Source organism: Arachis ipaensis, chromosome B03 (assembly GCF_000816755.2).
Source record: "Arachis ipaensis cultivar K30076 chromosome B03, Araip1.1, whole genome shotgun sequence".
Classification (NCBI taxonomy): domain Eukaryota; kingdom Viridiplantae; phylum Streptophyta; class Magnoliopsida; order Fabales; family Fabaceae; genus Arachis; species Arachis ipaensis.
This window is the reverse complement of record NC_029787.2, coordinates 102,528,523-102,536,589: the sequence shown is the minus strand read 5'-3', so window position 1 is coordinate 102,536,589 and position 8,067 is coordinate 102,528,523.

The window sequence follows — 8,067 nt, the reverse complement described above, 5'->3', positions numbered from 1 at the left end:
ATTTCTCAAAACAAAATCACATTTTTTTTAGAAATCACCGTCTATCTTTTTTTTTCATAATTGTTCAATCTTTTTTATTTGGTATTTAATATGATTTTTTTTATAATTGTTCAATCTTCTTTATCTGATATTCAATATGAGTTGTAACTAAATTTTATTGTATTTTATTCTTAATTTAGAACACAAGTATATAAAAAAATATTTTAAAGAAAGGTCTTTAAGTCATAATGCTAAAAATTGAAAAAAAATTAAGATACTAAGAAGGAAACAAAAATAACAGTGAGCGAAACAAGAACAAAAAGATATGACGGTCTTTATCAATTTTTGGGTATGAAATATGGGGGAAAGGTATATATATAAGATCGAAAAGAATCGAGAAAGAAAAACGATATATTTGGATACAACTGTTTATCATGGTCCTTAACCCTAACTACGTGACTCCTTCTACTAAGCCACTCCCGCAACCAAGAAGTTGTTCGACTACTTCATTAGAGTGGACTCCTCCACTACCTCCGTCTGCTCAGCAGTCCACTATTTCGACGACGTTGCCTCTAGCAACAGACATTGCAATGCCGAAATCCTCTCACGGATCCCAGCCAAATGCCGCTCCACCACCTCCCATCGTACGGATAACGATTTTGCTTGATGGTTTAATAGCGTGAGTACTATTTTAAGTCTTTAATATGCATATTATTTTAGTTAGTTAGTTTAGTTTAGTTACACTCAATCTTATAGTTTTAGTGGATTTAAGTTGTTAAGATATGTTCGATTTAGGTTAGTATGTTTGAATTGTTAAAAGTGTTTGAGAATTCTTGATTATTGATGAATGTTGTTGCTTAAGTCATATAATTTCATACTGGTTTGTTTGTGAATTGTTGATGGATAGATTTTGTTGCACATTCTAGTTATAGATGAATCTTTAACAAAATTTCTAAAAAATCTAAATATAATTGAAGTTTATAGATTATGTCAAATAATTTTTTAGTAAACTACTAATATTAAGTTTTGAATTGATAGGTTTGCGCAAAATAACAATGCATATACACAGGAGTGTACTAATGTCATCAAGCTAATGTACGACCACCTGTGACTGAGCTACAAGAAGATTCTTACTAAGATTAGAGAGCGGTTGTTTTAGAAGTGGGTGGTCAAAACTCTACATATTCAAATCTTAATTTATATCTTCTAAATTGTTTAATCAAGTATTTAATTTCGATGGACTATTTGGTGAATGTTCTTTGTGTAGGAGAAATTTATATGGAACAAGACTCACGATACCATGATCAGAAAGATCTTCAATCATCAGATGGCAAGGCAGCTGCAGTAAATGATGGGGGACATATATGAGCGGCGCAACTACCTCACTATTTGGCTTCGTCCGGACCCTAAGAAGACACTGTATGTCTATTGGAAGACTAATGAGGGGTTCAAGTATTGCCGTCTCACGAACAGAACTAACAGGGCATCGGCCAGGTCGTCGAAATATATTGGTGGGTTAGCGACTTTTATGAAGACAAAGACCAGGCTGGTATGTAACTTGTTTCAATTTGTTATTAAGTTCGTTTTGTTTTTGAAATATAATGTCATTATTACTTGATTTAACATGTTATTTCAATCTATGTAGTCCAAGCTGTTGAGTCGTGATGCAACAATGACAGAGACCTTCAAGTACACTCACACCTTAGAGGAGAATAAGAAGAGATTTGCTAATCAGTGATCTGCGGATCATTATGTGAGTAAACATCATGGGTATAAAGTTTTTAATTAACTGCAGTCCTAATCATAACATGTATTACAATTTCGCTGTAGGTGAAGCCGATCCTGACACGGTTTGGCGTGAGACCACATATGAGCCATATAAGAATCGCGTCTTCGAGTTGGGATCGTTTTTCACTGACAACCAACGCACTTTCACACTGAGACATTCATCTTCCTCTACCACCAGCCGGCCCGTCGATCCCGCGGACGGCATCTATTTGAGGGAGCAAGTGTTGGAGCTCACCTAGAGCCTTCACCAACAGGCTCAGCAGCTACAGCAATTTAAGGAGAAATATCACGAGATCCTCACATGCGTCTCAGACACATATTCTCTCGGGTTGGAGTAGAGGTGGGAGCTGGAACGACTTCAGCGGATGGAGCAATAGATGGCAGTATACCAAGATTAGATGCAGGCCAGTAACAGCGGCACTACTGGTGGCATCAGCGCTGCTACATGGGCACCAACATTACCGCATAGTTTGCTGCCTCAGCAGGACCAGGGGGATGACGATGACAACAATGACTATCAGGATCTTTAGTTATTAGAGTTTTGTTGTAGACTATTTCATTATATATTTTATTTTTTTTACTTTTAATTTTTTTGTAAACTTGATATCTAATTTACCATATTTAGTTTCTATTATTTAGAATTTGACTACTAATTGTGTAAAAAAATAAATTTAAATAAAAAATTAACAACCTATTGTGTAAAAAAATAAAAAAAATTGAATTTACCGGGAATAAAATCCGCTGGTAATTAGGTGGGAAAGAAAATAGTGGAGCACCAAAATTACCGGGGGATTAAATAAAGAATCTGTACAGAATCCGACGGTATCTACTGGCGGATTGAAAAATTCAACGATAATTTGTTACCGACGAAGGTTATACCGTCGGATTAATTCTGACGAAAAATTTGCAAATAAATCTAACAATACTCAACATTTTTCTTGTTGTATTTTTAATGAGATCCTAGTGTTCAAGAGAATGCCATATGAGTGGAAGAAAAACACTTTAGTCTCTATTTACAAGAATAAGAAGATATATAAAATTATAGAAACTATGTAGGGATCAAGCCAACGAGTCATACAATAATGTTATAGGAGAGAGTGATAGGATAGAGGTTTAGATAGAAGACATAGGTCTTCAAAGAACCATTTTGGCTTTATGTTAGGCAGATCTACCACCGAAACTATATACATATTGAGGAGGATGACAGAGAGATATTAAAGTAACAAAAAGATCTACACATGGTATTTATTGATTTGGAAAAAAGTATATAATAGAGTACCAAGAGAGGTTCTATGAAGGTCTTGGAAAAGAAAAGGATAAAGATTACATATATTCGTGAAATTAAGAATATGTATGACGGGATTACAACTAGCGTGAAGACTCAAGGTAGTGTGATAGAGGAGTTTTTTATTGGTGTCAAATTGCACCAATGATCATTGGTGTCAAATTGCACCAATGGCGCCAACAACTTGGTACGCACAATTGTAATCTCAACTCCTTGTTACAACTCCGCACAACTAACCAGCAAGTGCACTGGGTCGTCCAAGTAATAAACCTTACGTGAGTAAGGGTCGATCCCACGGAGATTGTCGGCTTGAAGCAAGCTATGGTTATCTTGTAAATCTCAGTCAGGCGGATTCAAATGGTTATGGAGAATTGATAATTAAAAGATAAATAAAACATAAAATAGGATAGAGATACTTATGTAATTCATTGGTGAGAATTTCAGATAAGCGTATGAAGATGCTTTGTTCCTCCTAAACTTCTGCTTTCCTATTGCCTTCTTCCAATCATTCATAATCCTTTCCAGGGCAAGCTTATGTTGGGTTTCACCATTGTCAATGGCTACCTCCCGTCCTCTCAGTGAAAATGGTCCAAATGCACTGTCACCGCACGGCTAATCATCTATCGGTTCTCGATCATGTTGGAATAGGATCCATTGATCCTTTTGCGTCTGTCACTACGCCCAACACTCGCGAGTTTGAAGCTCGTCACAGTCATCCCTTCCCGGATCCTACTCGGAATACCACAGACAAGGTTTAGACTTTCCGGATCTCAGAAATGCTGCCAATAATTCTAGCCTATACCACGAAGACTCTGATCTCATAGAATGGAAGGCTCGGTTGTCAGGCGAGGCAACCATGCGTCATGAACCAGGAGGCTAAGAGATACGCACTCAAGCTATTGCTAGTAGAACGGAAGTGGTTGTCAGGCACACGTTCATAGGTGAGAATGATGATGAGTGTCACGGATCATCACATTCATCAAGTTGAAGAACGAGTGTATATCTTAGAGAAGAAGTAGGCGTGAATTGAATAGAAAACAGTAGTACTTTGCATTAATTCATGAGGAACAGCAGAGCTCTACACCTTAATCTATGGTGTGTAAAAACTCCACCGTTGAAAATACAAAAGTGATAATGGTGATCATTGGCTTCGGCCCCAGAGAGGGAACCAGAAGAGCCAAGATAAAAATACAATAGCAAAAGGTCCTATTTATAGAGAACTAGTAGCCTAGGGTTTACAGAAATAAGTAATTAATGCAGAAATCTTCTTCCGGGCCCACTTGGTGTGTGCTTGGGTTGAGCATTGAAGCTTTCACATGTAGAGACTTTTCTTGGAGTTAAACGCCAGCTTTTGTGCCAGTTTGAGCGTTTAACTCCAGCTTTTCTGCCAGTTCTGGCGTTTTGACGCCAGAATTTTTATGCTGACTTGGAACACCGGTTTGGGCCATCAAATCTCGGGCAAAGTATGGACTATTATATATTGCTGGAAAGCCCAGGATGTCTACTTTCCAACGCAAATGAGAGCGCGCCAATTGGGCTTCTGTAGCTCCAGAAAATCCGCTTCGAGTGCACGGAGGTCAGAATCCAACAGCATCTGCAATCCTTTTTGAGCCTCTGAATCAGATTTTTGCTCAGGTCCCTCAATTTCAGCAAAAAAATACCTGAAATCACAGAAAAATACACAAACTCATAGTAAAGTCCAGAAATGTGATTTTTATTTAAAAACTAATAAAAATATAATAAAAACTAACTAACACATACTAAAAACAATGCCAAAAAGCGTATAAATTATCCGCTCATCAATCATCTCTAAGCTTATATATCTTCACATTGATTTTGGAAGTGCTTACTAAGCATATCTAGAAACCAATATCATAGTGTTTTCTTTTTGTGATGATATCATCTTTATAGAAGAAACAATAAAAAATTTAAATTAGAAGTTAGAGGTGTGGAGATGAGCTTTAAAAGGGTATGATTTGTGCATAAGTCACAGTAAAACAGTATATATGAAATGTAAGTTTGGTAATCGAAGGAGAAACAATAATACAAAAGTAAAAATTAGAGAAACTATATTGCTGCAAGTAAAATGTTTTAAGTATTTTGGGTATATCATACATGATAATAAAAAAAATTGAGGAGGATGCAAAATATTGGATACAAGTGGGCTAGTTAAATTAGTAGAGTATGTCTGGTTTTATACGCGATAAAAATGATAACTAAAACTTAAAGAAAAATTTTATCACATTGACATTAGACTGTCTATGTTATATGGAACATAGTGATGAGCAGCAAAGGATGAATATGAACTTAAGTTAAATGCGATAGAGATGAGGATATTGAGATGGATAAACGACTACACAATGGATAAAATAAGAAATGACGATATAAGATAGAAAGTTAGAATAACACTAATTATAGAAAAGATGGTAGAATCTCGTCTTAGGTGATTTGGGCATGTAGGAAGAAGATCAACAGAGCATCCGATTAAAAGGGTGGATGAGACGAAAGATAGACAAGCAGCGAATGGTAGAGGAAAACCTAAAAAAATCATACATGAAGTGGCCAAAGGAGATTTACGTGTCAATAGTCGACCCACCTAGTAAAATATGACTTTGTTATTGCTATTGTTGTTATTTGTATTATCGACTTAATGATCAAAGGGTCATAACATTAATGTCATTCATTAACCTAATATTTATATGAGAAAATCTTTACATACAAGTGTTTTGCGATTACAAGCTTTACAAGACTAAAGAGAACGAAACCCACTAAACGCGCTGCTTATGTTACGTGCCTCTTTAACAGACTTTCAAATCAATTCAAATCAATTAACACGCAAATATATAACTTCCATTTTTTAAAAGATTTCGTTTTCTTTTTCAAGTTTCTTGCCAAATTTGTTAGATCTCCTTCGTGCGTTCTCTCTTTGCCTTTTCATTCGTTGTTTTACCTGCATTTTCTCTTTCTATATTCTTGCTTCGTTTTTTTTTTTGATTTTCATGGTTTCTGAAATCAAGCTTTGAAATCATTTTGAAGATAATGGAACTTCAAAAATACACCCAAATAATTATAGAAATACACCCAAACGATTACAGAAATACACCCAAACGGTTACAGAAAGGATTACAGAAATACACCCAAAACATGGGAGAGACAGTATATTTCTTCTTGAAATCTTTTAATGTTTTACTGGTTAAGGATGAGGCACATGGCAGAGACAATCTAGAAAAAAAAACTTAGAAGAACAGTAAAATAGTACCTTGAATAATGTTTCTTCGTTTTTCGGGTGATTTTTTATGGAGATTTGTATATTTTCTTCTTGATTTCTTCTACTCTTCGCGAGGAGTTGAAACGTTTCTGTAGAATCGTAGTTTGTTTCAAATGTCGCTTGAATCTTGACGGTTTGCGTTTTGATTGAGGAAGAAGAGGAAGGGTGAACATGTTGTGGAAGGGTGATTAAGGCCCGTGCATTGGACGCTCGATTCTAAAAGAGTGGTGCGCATTTTTTTCTTGGATTTGGACCAACTTATATAGCTTGTAAGCCAAAAAGACTTGTATGTGTAGCAGGCCTGTATTTATATAATGTATTTTTTACCTCTTAACAACAAAGAGAAATCCATCAAACTCTACAAACTATATATATCTCACATCTCATGTTTTTGTGATTTTATTTTTAACATTCTATATTTATAAAATTATTATACCTTTCAAATACTTACTAACTTGACAAGTGTATCTTTCACAAGTACACCATAACTATTAACGAGTTGACTCTTACCACAATCATCAAACAACTTACAGCAAAAAATTCTCTAAATAAGTTATAGTTCGAAGTCACTACATTACTTTAGCAACATGCTATATGAGAAAAATTTCGGACAACAAACCACATCCTCGATGAGCTATGCATTGAAAAAATGTTTCCGATGTCGGAACAACTCTATTTCCGGTTTTGTATTATCAATCACGCTAATATCACTTGATATTTCATTACCTGCCTCTTTTACTCCTCCTTCTCAATCAACCTTTTCCCTCTTTTCCACCATCTCTCTTCCGTCCAAACAAATCGCCTTTGCTCCTTATTTAATATGACTTTTTGTGTGGCCCTTCCTAGGGATGGCAAGCAGGGAAGCCCGTCCCACCCCGCCCCGCCAGAAGCCCGCTCTTTGGCCCCTACCCCGCCTAGTGAGGCGGTCCCAAAATTCCAGCTAGCCCCGCCTAACAGCGGGCTGGCGGGCCGGCGGGCTAAACCCGCCAAATATCCTCTTTTTTATTTTTAACTATTAAATAATATATATAAAGGCATAAAAAAATCTTTTCTGTTTTTTACTTTTAACTATTATAATTTCTAAAAGTATAAACAAATTATAATTTTTATATTCAGAAACATTAAAGTCTTGTAATTATAAATATCTAATAAAACATAATTATAAACCAAGTTTTCATCCAAAACATATTTATAAATATTGTTCCCAAAGCAAAATAAACATAATCCAAAACATAATTATAAATATTGTCTCTAAAACAAAATAAACATAATCCAAAACACTCAATTTTCATCTTCATTCTCTTGTAAGTTGGGTTGGGGAAAGTTAGGTTTTGGTAAAAAAAATTGTAAAAATACCCCATACTAAAAAAAATACTAAGCCCGGCGGGAAAGCCCGTCCCGCCCCGCCAAAGCCCATCAAAGCCCGCAGTTTAAGTGGTGCAGGTTAGGCAGACTTTTGCTATTTGGCGGTCTCAATTTTTCAGCCCAGCTCACTTTTTTTGGCGGATTACGCGAGCCGACCCAACGGATTTAGACCCGTTTGCCACCCCGAGCCGTTCCCACAATAGATTCATCTTGGATGACTATATATTGGGTAGCTTAAATTTTCTGTTCTTCTCTATGTTATTGTGTTTTAACATAACCTACCTAATTTGTAATTAGGCATCTTGTGTGAATACTTTTTAAGAGTATAATAATAAAAATTTTTAAATTTTTGATGAATTTAATATAAAAAAAAATTATGTTT